Here is a 23,288-nt window from a genome sequence, read left to right as displayed (position 1 = left end):
AACAAAAATATATAATAAACTTTACAAATCATTACTGGACCAGCAAATAATAAAATCAGGAGAAAAACCATCCTTCAAATCTTGTTTTCCTTTCTTCAAAAAGCAGGATTTGCGGGTATTGACATATCTCACTTCATCTCTCTTTCGTACATCTAGGAGCATACTATTTTCTGATCTTGGTTTATACATTTCTTCCTCCATATTCGTGGGGGTTAGGGGCAGAGCCAGCCTGCAAATATGGAAAAATTGTGAAAAACCTTTAGGGCTAACTGACCACTTCTACCATCCTCCTGCCTCTTGGACATCTCCACACCTTACCTGGTGGTGAAACATGGCAGAAGCGATCTTCCTATGCTCCTGCCCTGTGCAAAGCCATCAACAAAAATGTCTGCCGTGAGTTCCCGTGGTCTCACGAGACTACAACGGGAACTCAACGGCAGCCATTTTTGTTGATGGCTCAGCAAGGGGCAGGAGCATAGGAAGATCTCTCCTGCCCCACTTCACCACTAGGCCAACAGGTACAGTGTGTGGAGAGGTCGAGGAGGTGGGTCAGGGTTTAGAAACTCGCAAATAACTGAAGTTGCGAGTTCTAAACTCGTGAATTTGGAGGGAGAAGTATACATTTTCAGGCATTTGGTCAGGTATTCAGGCAAAATACCATATATCTCTTGAGGAATTATTTTCAAAATTTTAAAATTATACTTGAAAGCAGATTGTTAACCAAAGCAGTTTCTTTGAAATTGGTGTTATATGTTCATATTGTGATTTTCCTATCAAAACAGGCGCTGCTGAATTTTGTACAATTTGAACTGACAACTGACCTTTTATAGAATCCATTCCTCAGAGCCAATTTCTGTGCCAAACTTTGGGCACGAGGATTTACACCAACTGAAATCTGGTATATATCTAGGCACATAATTTAGGAAAAGATCTCTGGTATTCATTAGTGAATGCCCTTGACCTGTCCAATCCTCTCCCATGGGCCTCCTCTTGAGTTATATGCTGTGAGGTAAGGGTCTTTACATAATAGCATTTAGCAAGATGCGTAAGCCAATACAAAGAGCTACCAATTAGTGACAATAATTGTTATCACCCAATTATGGGCACTAACTGTCTCAATACCCAGATAGTGTGCAATTTTGCATGATGAAATTTGTGACCTATTTATAAAACCCAGGGGAAATAGAATGCAAATAAGCTGAATGCCAAAAATATGCAAACCTGGGAAAGCACATCAGATGCATGTGCACATGGATCTGTACTAGTGGCAACCGCACCTTGCACACAAAAAAAGCTGCATTGGCACTTGTCAGATTGTATGGGGAGTTGAGTGGCCTAGTGGTTAGATCTGCTGTCTCAGCACCCCGGCTGCGAGTTCAATCTCAGCCTGCTCCTTATGACTCTGTGCAAGTCAATTAACCCTCCGTTACCCCAGGTACCATAGTTAGATACTGAGCTTGTCAGGACATACGGAAAATACCTAAAAGTACCTGATTACTATTCAATGTATTGTTAACCATTTTGGGTGCTCTCTTCATGAAAAGATGGTTAATAAACCCCAATAAATAAATACTTCCACACATGTGCTGGAATGCTATTCTGTGCATACAAATTTTGCAGTACCTTTACTGATGCCAACAGCATAACACTTTTTGTTTGGGGGGCCCAAAAGCACCTTAGACCCTGCCTATCCCAGACCCCACCTCTATAATAATAGTACTAATTTGTAATGCCATTTTCTTCAGTCCCCTCACCCTAATGCTCTCTTCTATGGTCCCCCCATGTCCTTCAGCCCCTCCCTGATGCTCTCCTCTACAGCCTCTCCATGTTCTCCAGCCCCCATCCCCAATGCTCTCCTCTCTAGCCCCACTCTCCAATGGTCTCCTCTCCAGCCCCCATCCCCAATGCACTCCTCTCTAGTCCCACTCTCCGATGGTCTCCTCTCCAGCCCCCCCATGTTCCCCAGGAGCAGCCCCTTTCCCTGATGCAGGATGTTCCCTTAGGCTTCCGTCCCCCACTCCCCTGATCTCTTCAGCCTCTCCCCCCCCCCCAGAAGTTCCCCAGGCCATAGCCCAATGGACCTTAATTGGGCTGGAGGGAGCTAAAAAGTAGCCCCACAGTAACCGTTTCAGCCTATAGTAGTAGCCTGTGGTAGCAGCAGTAGAGGCCCCAGACAGCACAGTAGCAGCTGGCAGCGAAAGAGGATCTCCAGCCTGGAGATAGTCTGGTGGTATCAGTGATTGTATGCAGGAGGAAGTAAGCAGACACTGCATAGAAGGTGGTAGGAAGTTATAAATCAAATAACTTCCTACCACCAATTTTTTGGGGTACCATGGCCCCCATGGCCTTCCCATTCTGAAGTCTGACCGACACACAAAATAACAGTCCAGCACACAAGTGCCAATCGCCATTTGCCAGTTGTCCAGCACACTACTCAGGTGGTTTTATTAGTATTATTTTTTTTATCTGTGCTCTTTTTCACGAAAGCTAGAAAAAACAAACTATAGGTCCTTAGGCTTGAAGTAAAGAGAAGAAATTTTCACTAATGCTACTTGAGATGAAGAGGACTAAATAAATAAATAATAAATTAATAAATAATAGATAAATACTTTGCATCAAAACTCCAACATTGGACTGAAGACTTCTTGGTTAAAAGCTTCAATATCATGGATTTAAATGTTCTGTGTGCCAATGTTTACTTGAGGCTTTGCGCACAGTTAGCTTAACCACAAGACTCATTTCTTCCTAGGGTGTACACAAAACTACACAAAAGCCAAGCTTACCTGTGTACAAAAGCTAGCACACTTATCACAGTGGCCACACAGTTGAGTAATACAGCAACAGATCTCAGAAAGCTCAACACTCATGCCATAACTGTTGACATTAGCATACAAATTATCCTGTCTACATAATTTTAAATACAAAAAACAACTAAATCTTAATGCAGCCTGCTTAACTCATACCTTTCCAGTTATAGTTCAAGGTGAGGTACAGTAAGGGCTACTTTTACAAAGCCGCGCTAGCGGGTTTAACGTGCGTGACTTTTCATCATATACTAACCCCCGCGCTGACCTAAAAACTACTGCCTGCTCAAAAGGAGGCGGTAGCGGCTATTGCGGCCGGCGGTTTAGTGCATGATATTATGCACGTTAAACCGCTACCACACCTTCGTAAAAGGAGCCCTAGGTGTTTCCATGTTTCTAAAAGGCTTACAATCTAAAGAGCCCTTTTATGAAAACGTACATCTTTCCCACATGCTAAGCCCATTTCAGGTATGGCCATAAAATAGCCTCTTTTCATTTTGTTTCATTTCTGATTGTGCACTCATGTTACTATTAGCACACGATAAACCAAACCAAAGTAGGGGTAGCCAGGGGTAGGCAATTCCGGTCCTCAAGAGCTGGAGCCAGGTCAGGTTTTCAGGATATCCACAATAAATATGCATGAGATAGATTTGCATCTCAAGGAGGCAGTGCATGCAAATCTCATACATATTCATTGTGGATATCCTGAAAACCTGACCTGGCTTCGCCTCTCGAGGACCAGAATTGCCTACCCTTGGGGTAGACCAATGAAGTTTCAGTCAGTGTATAAATGATCTTTTATTCAAAAGTCACCAACATAAGCATGTTTATACACACTTTGGCTGGAACTCTTTGGTCTACCTCTATTATTAATACACAACCATTTGAAAAAATTAATGTAATAGCTTTTACCATGTTGTCTGTTGTCTGTTTTGAACAATTAACGCATGGTAATATCAACAGGCTAGCTGGTTAAGGCTTCCATACCCACCCTCAAACCTCCCCCCCCACCACCACTTCACATGTGCAGATGGCAAAACTAGCATAAAACATTTTAGTGTGTCCTACATTAGGCTACTTTGCTGTGTTAGGTGTACAATAGTGCCTAACACAGTTTATTAAAAGGCAGTGGCATGTGGCGAGAGCTTTCAGGAGATTCAGTGAATTCCCAGCTCTACAGCCCTGCTTTTTAATTTTTTTGTTTACTTTTTGCAAATTAATGAGCCATTAATTGGCAATCACTTGGGATTACACATGGATCTGCCCTGCACCCAATTCTATAACATGCACATCTAAATTTGATCAATTAAACCAGCTGAAAATTCTTTTTAGATTTGCAATTAGCATAAAGTTCATCAAGTTGTACAAATCTTTTCTTAACTTAACTTCCCAAAGAATCCTCAATTGGTATTTATAGAGCCATCAGAAGCTGAACTCCAAATACACAAAGTATTGATTCCAGGGGCTATATATTGCCGCTAATGCTTCCTCATAGGCTCCTGTACCAATTCATCATTATATTTTATAGTTGCTAAATCTCTATTCGTGTGTTTATAATTTATAAATATCAAAATGATAATGCTTGAATAAATAGTGTTGAAAATTTCATAGCACTTATCTTTTAAAGTTCCAGTTCAGAATTAGCCGATACCAGGAAGTTACCACTTTAGAGGCTTGGTCGGGATGCAGCGGATCAACACTGAAGGGGGGACTTCTTGATAAAGCCTGTGGCAAAACATGTTGGAGAGCACAAGTCCCTACCCGACGTTTATGATTAACTAATAGCAACTTATGCAATCAGCAAGCATGAAAAGCTAAGTATAAAATATAAAATGAAGTACAATATATAAAGTTTTTAAGTATCGGAGATTTTTAGAACTATTTATTGCACTGAAAGAAGCACTTTAGTAGCACTTTAGAAATACAGTACTCCCCCGATATTCGCGGGGGTTCCGTTCCAGGAACCCCTGCGAATTGTGAAAAACCGCAAATACGGTCTTTCAATGGGGGAGACTGAAGAGGGCAGCAGTAGAGGCAGGAGAGAGTAGCTGGAGCGCCAGCGAGTGCAGGAAATCACTCTCTGTATGCTCCGACCACCTCTTCCTGCACTAAGTCGGGCCTTACCAATCAGGAGCAGCATGTCAAAGCAGCTCCTGATTGGATAAGGCCCAATTTAGTGCAGGAAGAGGCGGTTGGAACATACGAGTGATTTCCTGCACTTGCTGGCGCTCCGGCTGCTCTCTCCTGCCTCTCCCGCTGCCCTCTCGTCAGGGGTTCGTGGTCGGAAAATACCACGAATGACCGGGACCGCGAACCGCCGACCGCGAAGACCGGGGGAACACTGTACTTACCAATCCAATTCAAAAAAATTGTTTATGAAAACAAGTCTCATGAGGATCAATCTGCCAGGAAATGCCTCAACAAGGAATTAATTGGTTGGAGGTTGGCATAGTCTGAAGGCTTAAAACAAAAACTGAAGTATCTAATAAATATATCGGAAAGGATTTAGGCAGTGTTCAAGAAATTTAATAATTACAACATCTCTCCACTTAGTATGTGCACAGGTACCAATGAACCTCTTCATTTCAGCCCAGATTTTTAAAGGAAAAATTTATTTATATGAGACTAGTCTCCAGAGACACAAAAACTTAAATAAGTGTTCTCTTTTCTTTTGCTGTCCTGTTGTTCATATGCTCCTGGTAGAACCCTTACCTCCAACCAGATCTGTCCACCATCATGTAAATTCTGGCAGTTGCTGACAGTTCTTTTCCTCAACTGACAGCAAACTTCATATCACCCCAATTCTTCAGTCATAATCTTTTTCAACAACCCCCACCCCCAGACCACTTACTTGTTCCACTTATTCTGTCCAAAGACTCTGTGCAGAAATCTGCTTCCCCCACAGCCTTTGTAACTCAGGCCCTAGTCTTTCTTATCACAAGAGCAGCCATCCCATTGGAGAGGGGGTGGGGTGGGGGAGAAAATGGAGAGCTGCAGTGGGTTAAACACTGAAAAATATCCACACACTTAGCCATCCTTCTGGCTTTGAGACAGGTAATACACAACTTTTTAGAATCCTGAAAAAAATCCAGACAGTTGACAATCCTAGACTTCTGAATCCTGAGCACTTCTGAAAAGACCCCCCCTAAACTTTTGGGCCCGAGGCACGTGCCTAGTTTGTCTATGCCTTAATCCGGTTCTGTGTACACCCTTATAGAATAGTGCAGCCCACCGATTCCCATGCCTAGCTTTGGATGCCAGACTTATTCCTGCTGAAACCTGGTGTAAATGCTGGTGCCCCAGTTAGACACGCTTACCCATTATTCTATACATAATTTTTTTGAATGCACGATATACCCATGATCTTACCCCCTTTTGAGATATGTGCTACAGGAATTAGGCAGATGCGCGTGTAAGTTTTTAACGAGTGCCAATTAATATCAATAATTGGTTGCTGGCACCCAATTGATGGTTAAGAACTTGTTAACCACTTTGCCCACACATCTTGGCTGTGCACTCAATTTTGGGTGCCATATATAGAGTCTGAGTACATTTTATAAAGTATCAATGTAGTTTGGAATTCAGCTTCATCTCCAGCATGCTGCCTCCCCAGGAATGCAGAACATGGATCCCAACTCATATAATTTGTGCCAGTATGTTCCCATGTGTCTCTGTAATAACCTATTTCTACTTGTACATACAATGACTTCCAAAGTGATCTCTTCTGTGTTTATATGGGACTCAGCCAGATACTGTACTTGTGACCTAGACTGGCTACTGATACTGGGCCAGTTTGACCTTTGTTCTGACCCAATAGAGCAACTCTGTGTTCATTTCCTTTTTGAATATTGGAAATAAACTCCCTGCTGCCCGGCATATTATAGCAGATGGATCCACTTGCTGCTGACAAGACATGAAGTTGTGCAATAAAAAAGTGCACAATCCAAGTCATTTAAATGATCCAGTTGACTAAATATACTTTACAGTATTGATGACATCTACACAGATATCTTTTTTTATATATAAATCTTTATTAATTTTCAATTCGAGAACAGTGATTTAAATATATACTTACAATTAACGTCATAGACAGCACTTAAAAATCGATCAATGAATACAACAAAATATATTAACCCCCCCCAGGATGTGCAAATCAAATAGGAAATAAAGGCATAATCCAACTAATCAGAGTCAACAAAATTCGTCAATGGACCCCATGTTAATTTAAATAGTTTATTATGACACGATATTTCTGAATTCATTTTTCCATATTTATAACATAAACATAAAGTTTTCCACCAAAAGGAAAATTTAGGGCTCCTTTTACTAAGCTGCGATAGCGTTTTTAGCACGCACAGAATTGCCGCATGCGCTAAACCCATGCTACATGGCTAGAACTAACGCCAGCTCAACGCTGTCGTTAGCGTCTAGCGTGCGCTAAAAACACTATCTCAGCTTAGTAAAAGGAGCCTTTAATCTATACAGACATCTACCAAAAAGAAAATTTTCTGGAAAAGGGCTTCTTTGGACAAGAAAAAAAAATTATTAGAATTTAGTCTAAAGCACGGGTTCTCAACCCTGTCCCTGAGCACGCCAAGCCAGTCTGGTTCTCAAGATATCTATGATGAATATGTACGAGATAGATTTATAAGCATAGCTTTCATTGTATCTAAATCTCTCACATACATATTAATTGTGGGTATCCTGAAAACATGACTGGCTGAGTGTGTCTTGAGGACTGGGTTCAGAACTCTTATTCTAAAGGTTACAGCAGAAAAGAACACACAAATGTCTAGAAAAGTACACTTGGAAGCAAGTATGAGTGGTGACAGGTCAAAAGCGCGCGCCGAGACAACTGAGCGCAAGGCGGAAGCCCACGCTGAAGAAAAACAATGTTTTAAGGGGCTCCGACGGGGTGTGTGTGGGGGAAACCCCCCCCCCCACTTTACTGAATACAGATCGCCCTGGCGTTGTGGGGGGTTTGGGGGGTTGTAACCCCCCACATTATACTGAAAACTTCACTTTTTCCCTAAAAAACAGGGAAAAAGTTAAGTTTCCAGTATGAGGGGGGTTACAATCCCCCAAACCCCCCACAACGCCAGCGCGATCTGTATTCAGTAAAGTGGGGGGGTTCCCCACAAACATCCCCCGACGGAGCCCCTTAAAACACTGTTTTTCTTCGGCGCAGGCTTCCGCCTTGCACTCAGTTGTCTCGGTGCGCGCTTTTGACTATGAACCAGTATGAGTAGATCAGACAGTTCTGTAAATCAGTGGTTCCCAACCCTGTCCTGGAGGACCACCAGGCCAATCGGGTTTTCAGGCTAACCCTAATGAATATGCATGGAGTAGATTTGCATGCCTATCACTTCCATTATATGCAAATCTCTCTCATGCATATTCATTAGAGCTAGCCTGAAAATCCGATTGGCCTGGTGGTCCTCCAGGACAAGGTTGGTAACTACTGCTGTAAATCAGTATGCATATTTTTGCATAAGTGTTCAGTGTAATAACATTCAAAACATATGGTTAAACTGAACAAAGTGTGGGTAGATTAACATCCTTCAGTAATTCTAATGCTTTATCCTTTTCAAGTTTCAAGTTTAATTAAAAATTTGATTTGATCGCAAAATCTTAATCCAATGCGATTTACAAATAACGATAAAATTGGGGTAAAAAAGAAACACACATTAATCAAACCAGACGGTTAATACAACTTTAGACCAACCAAACACAGAAGGTAAAAAGAAAAAAAAAATAAAGGGTTAAATACAATTTATAAACAAATAAAAAGGGCAAGGTAATAAAACAATAGGAAGGGGGAAAGGTTACCCGCTCAATTTTCACCTATCAGCATTACTAGTCCTTTAACATGCATCCTGAATATATAAAATTTGCATAACTCAGTTAAAAGCGTCCTTAAAAAGCCAGCTTTTCAGGAGACTTTTAAACTTATTAAGGCTGTACTAAAAATTCCCAGCAGCTGGAAGAAGCAGGAAAGCAAGTTGAAACATGTAACACAGAAAACCCTAAATTAGGAAGTAAGCACTTATTTTTCCTAGCTCGTTGTTTGTTTATCCATGGGTTGCAACTCAGCCAAAATGCTTCTTTGATAGAGTTACTAAGAGGGAGTAAAAAGTACTGCTCTTCCAAGACCACAATTATTCTCCATCTAAAAAAATGCTCAAAATTTTTAGCCCCCCCCCTTTTATCAAGCAGCGTTAGGGTTTTTTTTGTTTGTTTTTTTCAAGATGGCATCTCATTAGGATGTCAGCTTTAGTATTTCCTTCAATTGGTTTTTTTTTTGTTTGTTTGTTTTATTTGGTTATTTTTTTTTACATTTATTTATCTTTTAAATTTTATTTTGTCTTGCCTTGGATTTTGTTCCTGATGGAGTTGTTATTCCTGGTGTTGTTCGTCCATTTCTGTTTGGGCTGAATGTGATGGTTGACGGGGACTAGGCCAGTGTCACTGCAGTTCTACAATCTCAAGCTTGGGGATTGTCTGATGAGTCAGAGGTCGAGAAGCTTCTCTTGCATCTACAGTGGTAGGCAGTTTTCTTTGGGCTTGCCTCCTCTCTTGGTCCCCCTTCCATCTTGTTGCAGGAGTGAGGGAGGTGTTGGACATTGCAGCTTGTGCTGTGACTGGCTCGGTGCTGTTGCTGCCCTCTGTGCTCCTTCCCCTTGGAATTATTGCGGTCATGGCAAGGCCGACACTTTCCTCTTCTTGGCTCCTCTTCTTTTTCCTCCATTGGGCTGAGACTTGTGATGTGCGGGAGCCGGGTAGTGCAACCATTTTTTGCTGCCGCACCTTCGGACTTCAGAACCTGCTGCTTATCCAACTTCGGGCAGGTCTCTGCTGCCAATGGATCTCAGGCCTACCAGACTTCTCTAACCATGGATGCACAGTGACGATGATCTTTGCAGGAGGTGGCAATCATCCAGGATGAACTTGAACAAGTTACAAGGAGAGAACGGGAGGCAGCTAAGAAGAAACTGATTCCAGGATTTTTTTTTTCTATATCTCTCTGCTATTTAATTAAATATTTTTCTTAAGTACTTTAAGCTAGATTGTGAGCCCATATGGACAGAGAGGGAAGTTCAAAGTACCCAATTTGATTGTTTGTAAACCACTTTGAATCTTCCATGGCAATTTAGCGGTATATAAACTCTGTATTAAAATTAAATTAATATTAATGCATGAAGTATGGGAAACAAGATTTTGGATTTAGAAGCTGTAATGGAGATGATGAGTTGGATATAGTGGCGATCATGGAGACGTGGTTCACAGAGAAGCATGACTAGGATGTAGTTATACCGGGCTATAATCTGTTCAGGAAAGATAGGGTAGGAAGAAAAGGAGGGGGTACTATTGTAGCTTTTTAAAATAAAAATAATTGTGAGCCCTCCAGGAACAGAGCTATCCTACCCGTGATTGTCCTCAAATCCCTCCAGCAGAGAACTACTCAGTTGAAGCACCTTTCAGTAACATGGATGTGCCAGGTATCAGGTCTAAATAACCAACATCCATCTATTTGGACAGAGACACCCATTTCCCTTTTGAAACCGAAGTTGTATGTCTGTTTTTCTTATTTTTTTTTGGGGGGGGGGTTATCCTTCCCTAGTCCTGCCCAAACACACCCAGACTACACCCACTTGCCATAAGCATGTACTCCAGTTTTAGATGTCTCAGCTTTATAACATTTACATTAACTAATAGAAGCTATTTGTGTTGTCTCATTCTATTTTAATTCCAAATGAATTACTTTTACATAATTTAATGCTTAAAATCTCTAATAAATATACAAACTTATTTTACAATTGTAAGCATATGGAAACCCCCTTCAAAATTAAATTAACTACACAGTGACCACTATATCAGTGGTCATTTCCCATGCGTTTCTGATTCTCATGTCGTATTGCTCTTACCAGTCCGTCTTTATGTGAATGCATTCAGAGTTCCAAATTCAACAATAATCCTTTAGATCTTCAATGTTTGAATTCTATCTCAGTCTTATTCCTCTTAACTGAACGAATAACAGTCTAACCCAACACAGAGCTGTGTTTTGCTAAAAGCGTCTTCAGGAGCTAAAACTGGAAGGGGCTCCCAATCTCATCTAAACATTGATAAAAATAGTTTCAATAAACCGTTACATATATTCATCATCTTGTAACTATTTATTAATTCTATTATATCTTAATTCACCTTTCATTCACCGTTGTCCAGGGTAGGTGTTAACTTCCTTTCATGCTTCCTTAACTATCTACCCCAATACAGGAAACGACTTTATAAAATTGAGATTTGGACATCTATGCAATATGGATGTCTAAATGTTAGTTTTCAGAATAAACTAACATGAATAAACATGAATAAAAGAACATGAATAAAGCTTAAAAAAAAAAAAAGGTATCTGTTAAGATGTATCTGTTCTCGCTTCAGCAGGCTGGACTACTGCTCTGCCAAGCTATAGTAGCTCCTTTCTCTTTGGCTGGTATGGCCCTGCCGCAGATTATTTTTGGTGATCCTTCAAATGTTGGTGTTCTACATAACTTCACCCCCCCCCCCCCCTGTTATCTAATGGTACAGTTAGCGCTGGATATACATATTTTTCTGAATATTTTTTATATTCCTAGCTTGATTTCACATACTTCAAAGATCAGTAGAGAAGAAAAGCCTTCACATTCCCCTGTGAGAATAGTTAGGATCATAAAATCGTTATTGCCAGGCTATGTAACATGCCATAAAAGATTCCAACCACACCCATGTGTACACTATTCTTCAGAACACGTATTAGATGTCATAGGTCTGATTTCTAGATGCTAAAAAAATGTCAGACAGAGGTGCAGTCATTGAAATTCATCATATCAAACATCAGTAAATCCTGACGTCAAGACTGAAAAAAACTTAAGTCCACAAATTAAGATGGATATGAGCGTTATGTTTGCACCTGCATTCCTGAAATGTGGCAATACACAGCAGCTGAAAATGTGTGACTAACAGTCTTGGTCACACATTCTTTCCCTCTCATCATTTCCTTTACAGATGGATACTGCAGCACTCCTGTGTGGTGTAATCAATCGTTATATATCCTCTTGACCCACAGCTGGTTATTCAATATGCACTGCTGCAGACACTTTTTTTTAACTGTAAAACATTACAGCTTTTTATTTATTTCTTTTTTACTGTGAAAGGTAGTCATCACATCAACACACATGAAAAACAACAGCATTCTTGTATTACTTTGGGTTACATGGTCATCAAATGTGGGGGCAAAGAGGAGAAACAATGTCAAGGACTTGGCTTTATTGACTTGTGGATCAGTTACATTTCTGCAGTACAAAGCTGAGTCCTTGGACTTCTCTCATTACTACTTTACTAGGCAGTTAATAGGATGCACAAAGTCATGCAGAGCGTCAGAGGTGATGTTCCAGGTCATGGACTCATCTGTGCCATTCAAAACCAAAGACATCGAAAGGCTTTTGTAATTCCCAAAAATATCACCTTCACCATCACCACCAATTTGTTGGAGAAGATCAAAGAAGGGATTATTTGTCATTGCATAACAAAATTACTTACACCGGAAGGGGAAGAAATTGTTAACTTTGTCACACTTGCAAAAAACCTGTCTCAAAGCTTAGGGGCCACCTCCTATTGCAGAGCATGGGGAAGGTTTCCCTTCGAAACTGCAAATAGCCACAGACCCAACTATTTTAAAACAAGGATAGGATCATTTCAGTGACAGACATGACAGTGGGGTAACTGCCCTGGAATGTTTCCTGTTCAGAAATCAGCCCAGAATGTGAAAATAAATGATGTCACCACCACTGACACAACCTGAAATGTGGCCACAATGGGCTCTTCTGAAATAAAATGACTTCCAACATATTGTGCTGGACTGTTTATCACCAGCTCCATTTCCTTTTCATATTGCTGTGGCTTTATTGGATTTTGTTTATTTGAAAACAGCTATTCAAGAAGACAGATTATGGTAGTTAGTACCTTTCTCTCAAAAAAACCTCATGGTGATCCAAGGTTGCCAAGTTATTTGGGTGCCATTTTTTCTCGCTTCTGGAATTTCCTCTTGTTTAATTTCAAAAGTCTTAATCTGTTGAACATGCCTGATTTTCCAGATTATTCACAGCTAACACCAGGAATGGATTCTGGATTTTTCTGGGCGAGTGAGAAAGGAAAGACGAAATGAAAACTCCACTGGTGGAGTTCTGGCAGAAATGATAAAACTCAAAACTGTGGCAGAATTCAAGCTTTCAACGGGATGAGATCAAAATGATTTCAGTAGTGGGAACAAGGAGGAAGTGAAAGCTCTTACCCACAGTGAGCACACACAAATAGGCAGATAGAGTGTAACAAACTGCCTGACTCGGTACATCAAGCTCCGTCTCTGGCAGTATTCAAATCCAGATTCAAAGCTCACTTCTTTGAAGATGCTTTCAATTCCAAATGCTAACCCACCTGCTTATTCCCTCTGTAATTCACCAACTTGAGCACTGTGTATTGATGCATCTTCTAGTCCAGTTTGTCTGTCTTGACTGGATTGTAAGCTCTTTTGAGCAGGGATTGTCTCTTCACTATTTTGATGTTCAGTGCTGCATATGTCTAGTAGCACTACAGAAATGAGTAGAAGTATAGGGTGGCCCAAGTGGACCCTTTTTGCAAACATCTCGGCAATACTAATGTGATTTCACATGAGTTAAGCCACTAGCACTCCATGCAAATGTTCATTCTGAAGGCTACCATAAGGTCAGGTTTTAAGAACACTCCTAATGAATATGCATGAGAGAGATTTGCATGCTTTTGTATGCATTATAGGTATTCTGAAAACCTGACAAGTCTACAGCCCCCAAAGACTGAATTTAAAACTATTTTGAGTTTCTGAAAGGCTATTAGTGGGCCTTAACTAAGTTGTGGCAATAAGTGACTCTTTTGCATGTTTCCTGGGTGTTAAGACCACAGCCGTAAAATGACAAGTTTTCTATTTTTTGTATTAAAAGAAACATAGAAACATGATGGCAGATAAAGGCCAAATAGCCCATCCAGTCTGCCCATCCACAGTAACCATTATCTCTTCCTCTCTCTAAGAGATCTCATGTGCCTATCCCACATTTTCTTGAATTCAGACACAGTCTCGGTCTCCATCACCTCTTCAAGGAGACTGCTCCATGTATCTACCACCATCTCTCTAAAGAAGTATCTCCTTAGATTATTCCTGAGTCTATCGCCTTTTAACTTCATAGTATGCCTAACGTGACCACTTATTTTTTTCATCAAAACGGGACATCTATTATTGTCAGTCCCACCCCCAATCCCGCTCTAGCCCCACCCCAATCCTGTCCTAGCCCCACCCTAATCCCACCCTAGCCCTGCCCTCAATCCCGCCCCCAATTTCTTCCATTCATTTTTCATGTACACATATCTTATTAATTCATAATGGTAACCATAAAATTAACCCCCCCCCATAAAGCACACTATACACAGAGAAAATGTTAATCATCATTTATATTAACAAGGCAGATGACTTTAAAATGATGTCAAGGCAGATGATTTTAAAATATGCAATTTCACCTCAGTAACTATAGAAAAATAGACAAATATAGTGCAAAATATAGACAGCAGATATAAATTCTCAAAACTGACACATTTTGATCACTAACTTGAAAATCATTTTTCCTACCTTTGCTGTCTAGTCAAGTGATTTCATGAGTCTCTGGTTGCGTTTCCTTCTGACTGTGCATCCTTTCTTTCATTTCTTTCTGCACTCAGGCCCAACAATTGTCCCTTTCTATTCCCTCCCTCCTTCCTTCCTATGTTCTTAGTGCCCCCAGTGTCTCCTTCCTATGTCCTTAGTGCCCCCCAGTGCCTCCTTACCATATCCTTAGTGCTCCCAGTGCACCCTCCCCCTAAGCCTACCTCCCTCCCTCCAGTGCATATTCAAACCCCCCCCCCCCCCAGGTCCGCCGCAGCCACTGCTTCTTGCCACCCAGAAGCCTTCTTCCTGATGTCAGTTACAATGTTGGAGAGGAAGTTCCGGCCCAGCCAATCACTGCCTGGCTGGCCCGGAACTTCCTCTCAAAGGTTAAAATTGATGTCAGGAAAAAGGCTTCTGGGCAGCAAGCAGCAGTAGCTGCGGCAGACCGGAGGGGGGGGGGGGGAGGGGGTTGAATCAGCGATGGCATGAGGGAGGCAGGGAGGGAGGCAGGCTTTAGTGTGTCAGGAAGGGAAAGCGATCGCCAGTCCGTTGCCCCCACGCACAGCTTCGAGACGCTGTCCCTGAAAACGGGACATTTTGGCATCCCAAAGCAGTGGGTTGGGACAACGGGACGGTCGGTCCAGTAACGCCACGGTCCCATTGAAAATGGGTCGTATGGTCACCTTATGTATACCCTCTCATTCCAGAGCTTCCTTTCAAATGAAAGAGACTCAACTCATGTGCATTTACATCACGTAGGCATTTAAAAGTCTCTTATCATATCACCCCTCTCCCCTTTCCTCCAAAAGCATACATACCTCCTCCTAAAAATATTTTTAAAGTGTGGATTAGCATGTGCTAAAACAGCATTTACTGCAGGACACCCGAGTGCATCGCATGATATGCCATTTTAAGCAGCGTTAATGTGAATTAGTAAAACGACCCATGCCGATGTCATTGGAAGGAACCACTAGGTGGCCAGTCAGAACTTGAGAGCATAACCTTTGCTCTCAGATTGCCCTGGGTAATGATGAGTCAGGTGAAGGACCTGTCCCAAAATAGCTTTCCCCTTCTGTTTTCTGTAGATTTTAATTTTGAGTAGGAGGAGCTGGTGTTTTAAATAATTAAATTAAACTTTAAGACCCAAAGCAGTCTATCCTTCCTTTTTACTATGACGCGGTAGAGGTTTCTACCACGGCCTGGAGTGCGAAATGCTCCAACACTCAATATTCTATGAGTGTCGGAACATTTAGTGTCCCATGCCACAGTAGAAACCTCTACCGTGACTCAGTATAAGAAGGCATATATTTTTTTTTAGCTTCACACCTGTGAAATAAATATAAAGGTTTTGTTAAAAACTTTTCTAGACTAAGGGTCCAAGCAAATAGTGCTGTCCTTTATGAGAATTGCATTGCAAAGTCATCCAAATATTCCCAGCATGTATAGTATGATCAGCAGAAGGCTTCATACCACTTTATGCAAAAGAAGAAGTAATTAAAACACAACAAACCATGTTTTGGACAAGAATAGACAGGCAAGGAATGATTAAGACAGAGAGGGAGGTGATCCAAAGAAAAACAAGATATTTTGAGAACATGAATAGTTTTGCATGTTTCTGTAGAGGTGGAAAAGCTGCAGGAACACAGAACACTAATGTGCAAACATAATAATCTTGTAAATATTTCCTAGAGTGTCTAGTCCTCTCCTACAGGGATTCTAATTACAATGAGGTAATTAAACTATTGGGCCAATACCTCGGAGCTACTTTGTTTACTGGAAGAGGGCTGAACTGGTTCTTAAAAAGCACCATCTCATTTTTGCATGCAGTTCCACTAGCTGTAGTTTCTGGGGAAGTCTGGAGTTCCAAGAGGTTGCAACGACTCGTATACAGCACAATTGATTACAGAATACACATATCCTTTTCTAAATGAATATATTATGATTGCTACGGATATGTATAGGTTTGAAATAACATTTCCTATGTTTTGTGTCTGTGTCACTCTTCTGAAACAGTGTACACTACTACTGATATTGCTTCTGAAATTAATTACAAAAACAAAACAAAAATTCCTGTAAAGACACAGGAAATTAAACAAAATGATCATTTTTAGATTATGCACCCTAGTGTTTATGGGGCCCTTTTTACTTAAGGGAGGTAAGTTTTACATTTATCGCACAGTTAATGCAAAAAGTAATGTGTGGTAAGTGCAAAGCTTGTGCAATAAAATCAGAGGTTGGGCCCTACATCCACTGCACAGCGCAGTCAGTTAGCACAGCACAGGTGCCATGTTATATACCATGCCAGATAGTATGGTAGCACCCGTGCTAAAGCAAGGGTGGACAACTTCAGTACTCAAGGGCCACAACCCAATCAGATTTTCCCAATGCATCTATTTGCATACAATGGAAGCAGGGAATACAAAGCGATCTCAAATATATGCATTGGAGAAATCCTGAAAACCTAACGGGATTACAAGTCAGAAGCTCAAGGCTACCCAACCCCTGAGCTAAGGCATGTAACGTGATGTGGGCCCAGGAAATAAATAATGGAATGTACCTTCCTGCAGTGACCCCCCCACCCCAGCTCTGTTCCCCTCTCACAGCACATCACTGATCTTTTTTTTAACACTGATATACCTCAGCATAGGACTGATGATCTTTCCGACACCCCAACAATAAACAATTGGTCTAACTGTCAATGTTTATTTTATTTTAATTTAATTTCTTTATATTTGTTTTTAGACCCCCCGAGGAAGGCACTATTTACTCTGAAACACTGGCCAGATTGTATCTCCTTTAGGTTATTACGTTCCTCTGTAAATAAAAGCTGACCTTGTAATTGTATTTCTACAGTGGAAGCAACTGTTCGTCCTTAATATTCTGTTTGACTTGCTGAGGTGCCCCTGTTTTTGCTTTTGTTCTTGAGAAGCTCTGCAGAACTCAGGAAACCTGCCTGTCCCCAGTAATTGGAAATACAATATTTCCCCAGTGACAGATGGCAGTTGGAGGATTTCCGCTCAGCTTAGAGGGAACAGTGCTTACAATAATGTTTGTTTCCACTGTAAAAATTCTAACCTTTCAAATTTGCATGAAAAGGAAATCCTATCTTTCATTTTTCTATAAAAAAATTGTTTCCTACTGTTGCATGGAAAGCCATGGAGAATGTTTTGTTGTTAAATTACGTTTGAGCATTTCTTTTCCATTTCTGGGCAATCTGAGGAGAGACAGAAGATGGGAATGGAGAAGTGATCATCTAGGATGCACTGGAGGAGGCTTCCAATCCGGTTACAGAGAAGTGACTTGTAGCTGTTGGTTGGAAGTGAGGAAGGGAAAAGGGTATCAAAATTAAAATAAGCATTGTTGTCAGTGCTTTTTTTATTTGTCATTTTAAAGATTTAACAATAGAACTCTCATACAAAAACAATTTAAGATACCAGAACGTCTTAACAACTCCTTCCCTGCCCCTTGTGCCATTGTAGGGTCATGCAATGGTTAACTGTTGTTTGAAATACTGCTCTGGCCTATATAGCTGGAAACAGTGTACAATCTGCTGACATCATCTGCTTGAAATGTATGTCCCTGCCTTACCACATTGTAAGCTAAATAGATAAGAGTTTGAGCCATGATGTACCCTGCCCTCCTAAACATGTAACAGTTAGAACTGCAAGATCCTATAGGACTATAAGTTGTACCCCTGAACCTATCGCAAGTGCTGGCTTAAGACCAATAATAATTGTAGAAAAGTTATAGAAGTAACAAATGAGAAGTTGTAGATTTTGCATATATTAGTTTGTGAAAAGGGCATAAAAGTCCGTGCATTTCCTGTTTCTGGCACTCTTGTAAACAGGCTGCTCATTGCACAAGAGTCCGGCATGCTGTAAATAAAACTCTTGTACTTTCTTCACGCCTCTGACTTTGTGTGTCCAAGTGACCTTTCACCATCACACCCACCCTTCCATCACCCTATGTTGCTCTATCCTTAATACTCACCCCTTCCTACTCTAGGACAAAGGCCAGACATTTATACAATGGTCAAAGTTGCTTGCATGGACTCTATCCATTCTAGTCAATTTAGGAAAGTCTTATTGCTCTAAGGCACTTTAATGTTTCAACATTTTCAAATCTAGGCTAGATCAGTACAAGTTATGCTTTATGATTTGTTCTTATGGAAATTATCTTGTCTCATCTATATAGTAACAAAGTAAATGATAGCAAGTAAAGACCTGTATGGTTCATCCTGTCTGCTCAGTACTGATCTCCGAGGTAGTCTATTAGTTACCTTTCTACCCTCTGTCTTATCAACCAGTTTAGCACTCTGGGTCTAAATTCACCCAGTTCATTCATGCTCCTACAATGAACTGTTTAAAAAAAAAAAAAAAAATTTGCTGAAATCCAAATAGTGTGTGTCCTCGATCTAGTTCTCTGGTCCTCCAGTTAAGGAAATAAGATTCACTCAGCATGATTTTCCATTAGTAAATCCATGTTCTCTCAGATGTTGCAACCCACTGAATTTTAAAAGTTCACTATCCTTTCCTTCAGCAGTGCCTCCAGTACATTTCCAATAGAGAATGACACGGGGAAAAAATCTGTCCCCGTCACCGGCCCACCATGCTCTGCACCGCCCCGTCACCGCCGTTCCATTCACTGCCCCGTCACCGCCATCCCTTTCACCGCCCTGTCACCGCCACTGCCATCCCATTCACCGTCCCGTCACTGTCCCCGCTGCATCCGTATAAGCCTTAGTACTGTAATATTTAGCTTATTCCTTTCTCATAAATCAAAGTTCCTGCTGCTGAACTAGAGAAAGAGATGTTCAGCTGGCAGGGCTTTGTTTATAAATTTTTATCAACACAACTAATATACTATTTTATCCTAAAGCAAAAAATAAATAAATAAATATAATTTTTTTTTCTACCTTTGTTGTCTGGTTTCTGCTTTCCACATCTTCTCATTCAATTCCTTCCATCCACTGTGTGTCTTCTCTCTGCGTCTTCCACTTGCTGTTACTGTGCCTCTCCCTTCACCCCCCCCCCTCCAATTGGTCTAGCACCCATCTTCTTCCCTCCGCTCCCCCATAATCTGGCATCTGTCTTCTTCCCACTCTGTCTTCCACATTTCCCTTCGGGGTCTGTTCCTCTCCACCCTCCTTCAATGTCTGTCCTATTCCTTTCCACCACCACCCTTCCCTCCCTCCTTTACCATCTGTTCCTTTCTACTACCCTTCAGCTCCTCTCGCGTGGCCTATCTAGCTACCTTCCTCCCTCTTATTTTCATGGCACGTTACAATGTAATTTGTGCAAGCCACTGGAGCCTGCAAGCTCGGTCCCTTGTCCCATCCCCACAAACCATCTCGCTTCTGTGCTCCTATTTTCTCCATTTCTAATATCTCCCCTATGTATCTGTCAATGCCCCCCCCCCATGTCCATATACCATCCCCATGGCATGTCCCCTTTATGTCTCTGTCCCTATGCCCCATGCACATAATTTCCCCTCTTTCTGTTACCTTCCTGTGTCCAGATTTCCCCTATCTTCCTCTTCCATACCAGTGTGTCTCTTCTTTTCAACCCCATCTAGCTTTTTTCCCTCTTTCTTCCCCTCCCCCCCCCTTGCTTCTAGCATCTGGCTCACCTGCCTGTCCCTCCCTTTATTTCCTGCTGTGGGTTTTTCTTTCCGTCTTCATCCCCTTGGCCCAGAATCCTTTTCCCTTTCACTCCCTCCTTCCAATTTGAGCCGGGAACACGAGCGATCGCACGGTCCCTGCAGCCACCACCCACCTGCCCAATCGATCCTACTGTTTAGCCAGCTTTCTCCCTTCTCCTCACATTAGTTTGTAGGTTTTGTTTTTTGGCGACATGCACGCTTTCCCAAAGAGCCGCGCACGCGCGGCTGCTCAGTGTTCAATCTTCTGCTCTGCTGCAACTTCCTGTTTCCGGTTGCGTCAGAGCAGAAGATCGAAACTGAGCAGCAGCGGGTGCGCGGCTCTCTGATAGCGTGCGGGTCGCCGAAAAAGAAAACCTACAAACTAAGGTGAGGAGAAGGGAGAGAGCTGGCTAAACACTAGGATCGATTGGGCAGGCGGGTGTGTGCTGCGGGGACCGCGTGATCCTTTATGCTTCACTGCGGGGACAAGACCATTCACCACCCCACGGGCGGTGAATGGCCTTGTCCCCGTCGCCGCAGCGACTGCTAGTTTTCGTTCCCCGTTTCGGCGGGTGACCCGCGGCTAAAATGCAGGTGGCCGCGGGTAAACCGCCACCGTGTCATTCTCTAATTTCCAACCTCCAAAGTGAGGTTTACTGACTCTACAGTACCCCACTTCTTCTGCAGATTAAGAAAAGTAGTTTTAGCTTTTTCAAACTCTGAATCACTTTAAACCAGATTCATCGGTCAGAGTCTGTGGGGTGGGATGGAATTCAGTGAGTATAGAGTCTCATGGACCTGCTGTATGCAGTTATAAAAGGGTTATTTCACACATTGTACACTTATTGCGAGATTTATTTATTTAATCAGGAAAATGTTTTACAATGCTTAAATAATTAAGCTGGCCTGTAAACAAGTCCAAGGACAGGAAAGGAAAACCTTGTCCTCATCTCCTCTCTTAAATGGAAAAACAAGATGCACATTCCAAAGCAAAAAGAGTTGACTGATTTCTAAACTGCCATGCTAATCAAAGGCCACACAAGATGGAAAATAACACTCAGGACTCAAAAATGCCATTTACCTGTTCTTGCATTCCCATTTAGATCTATTTATCTTATTTTATATTCTGCTTAATTATGTGTTTGCATTTTTAGTTACGTCCTTTGATTTATAAAAGCTATTTATACTACATGGTCAGGCCTAGTCATAAATATACACTACTGCAATAATACACATTTACAAGCATAATACATTTTACAAGCTCTATTTGCACATGGAACCTGCATAAACCAGTACTTAAATGTTTTGTTTATCTTACATACACGAAGTCCCCATTTTGCAATGCTGGGTAAGTACGCATCTCAAACCCAAGTGCATGCAAATGATAAGGGGGCATGTGATGGGAAGGCCAAGGGCATGGAAAATGGGTAGATATTTATTCCCATCTAAGCTTACCCAATATTGTCCTTATTTGAATGGCATAGTGCAGGGGTAGGGAATTCCGGTCCTCGAGAGCCGTATTTTCAGGATTTCCCCAATGAATATGCATGAGATCTATTTGCATACACTGCTTTCAATGCATATTCATTGGGGAAATCCTGAAAACCCAACTGGAATATGACTCTCAAGGACCGGAGTTCCCTACCTCTGGCATAGTGTATACTATAGAACAGTGGTTCCCAAACCTGTCCTGGGGGACCCCCAGCCAGTCATGTTTTCAAGATATCCCTAATGAATATGCATGAGAGAGATTTGCATATAATGGAAGTGACAGGTATATAAATCTCTCTCATGCATATTCATTAGAGATATCTTGAAAACCTGACTGGCTGGGGGGTCCCCAGGACAGGTTTGGGAACCACTGCTATAGAACCTATGCTGAAAGTTTTTGGGGCATTTTTAAACCAAAATTTAACGATGGAAAATCAATTGAATGCTGTGGTTCGTACAAGTTTCTTACTCTACGAAAATTACATTCCATTTGGAGTGGTTTTGAGAAACCAGCTTTTCAAATTTTGGTACAGTCATTAGTATTATCTGTACTTGACCATTATGATATAGTCTTATCTTGCAAACTATAAAACATTTTAGAAGGCTTGCTTTGATTCAAAACACAGCAGTACACCCGATTGTCAATTTAGGTAAGACTGATCATGTAACATTTATCTCTACGAATTACACTTCCTCCCAGTAGAAGTGCGGATCGTTGGTTGGTTATAAAGTGCTATTTTTTTTTTTTATATATATACTTCTGCATGACCTCTGTGTAATGTGAAATTTTTTTTTTAACATTTCTCTTACCCATAGGCTGTGTTTACAAGATGCATCAAGGGCAATTGTTGCCTATCAAGCTGCTAGCTGGGAGCTAGAGTTTCATTCATTAGTATTTATGGGGGGGGGTGGGTTTCCACTTGATGAAGCTATTAAAGGTCTACCAGTACCTATTTCAAACCTCTCTTGGGGTGAGAATAGCTGACTGTCCTGATTTGTTATTTCTGGTTATGCGACTTTTGTACTTACATAGTAACATAGTAAATGATGGCAGATAAAAACCTGAACAGTCCATCCAGTCTGCCCATTAGTTATACCCATTATATGTTAAAATTAACTTGTCTCTTCTTTGATATTTCAGGGTCATAGACTGTAAAGTCCACCTGGTATCGTCTTAGATTCCAAATGCTAAGTTACCATCCAAGCTCACTCCAGCTTACCCGCATAGAACTGTAGATTTTGCGGGATATAAAAGTGTTATTTTATATAAACATCTACATCCTAAAAAAATTGACAGTGGAAGTTGCACCTGCTACCAAGTACATTTAGGATTTGGTAAACAGCTACAATCAAGCAGTACCCCTACAGAAGGATTTTTTTTTTTTTGGGGGGGGGGGAGTTTGCACCCTCATTAGTTTTTTCCCCATCCCCCAAATGCCATAGTAGCAAGGGAATCCATCCTCTGTGATAGTGATAGGAGAATATATATTATATATATTTTAATGACAAAGATAAATGTATATGTGTTGCTTTTCAACCTGTTGAAATTTGATGCATTTTTTTTTCTACAGTACAATGGATGTCTATGCCACATAAACATCCTTTTTTCCTTTACTTTAAGTCAGTCTCTATACCAGATGATTCTGTACCAA

General features: G+C 41.3%; 1 protein-coding gene across 7 annotated transcripts in view; it reads right to left on the bottom strand.

The window, feature by feature from the left end:
- Window positions 1-23,288, bottom strand: part of RHOBTB1 (Rho related BTB domain containing 1) — a 139,457-nt gene that overhangs the window by 55,632 nt on the left and 60,537 nt on the right. Inside the window, exons 2-3 of one of the 7 annotated variants that reach the window (XM_033942876.1) lie at window positions 17,645-17,811; window positions 10,730-10,917 (exon numbers count right to left, since the gene is read on the bottom strand). The exons of 5 other annotated variants lie outside the window; for them this stretch is intronic. The gene's annotated coding sequence lies outside the window, so the exon portion shown is untranslated. The remainder of the gene's footprint in view (window positions 1-10,729; window positions 10,918-17,644; window positions 17,812-23,288) is intronic. One more of the 7 variants, XM_033942877.1, reaches the window with a different exon arrangement.

The sequence above is a fragment of the Geotrypetes seraphini genome, chromosome 4 (genome assembly GCF_902459505.1).
Source record: "Geotrypetes seraphini chromosome 4, aGeoSer1.1, whole genome shotgun sequence".
In the NCBI taxonomy this organism is placed as follows: domain Eukaryota; kingdom Metazoa; phylum Chordata; class Amphibia; order Gymnophiona; family Dermophiidae; genus Geotrypetes; species Geotrypetes seraphini.
Note: the sequence above shows the minus strand (reverse complement) of the source record. Positions and strands in the feature narration are given on the sequence as shown.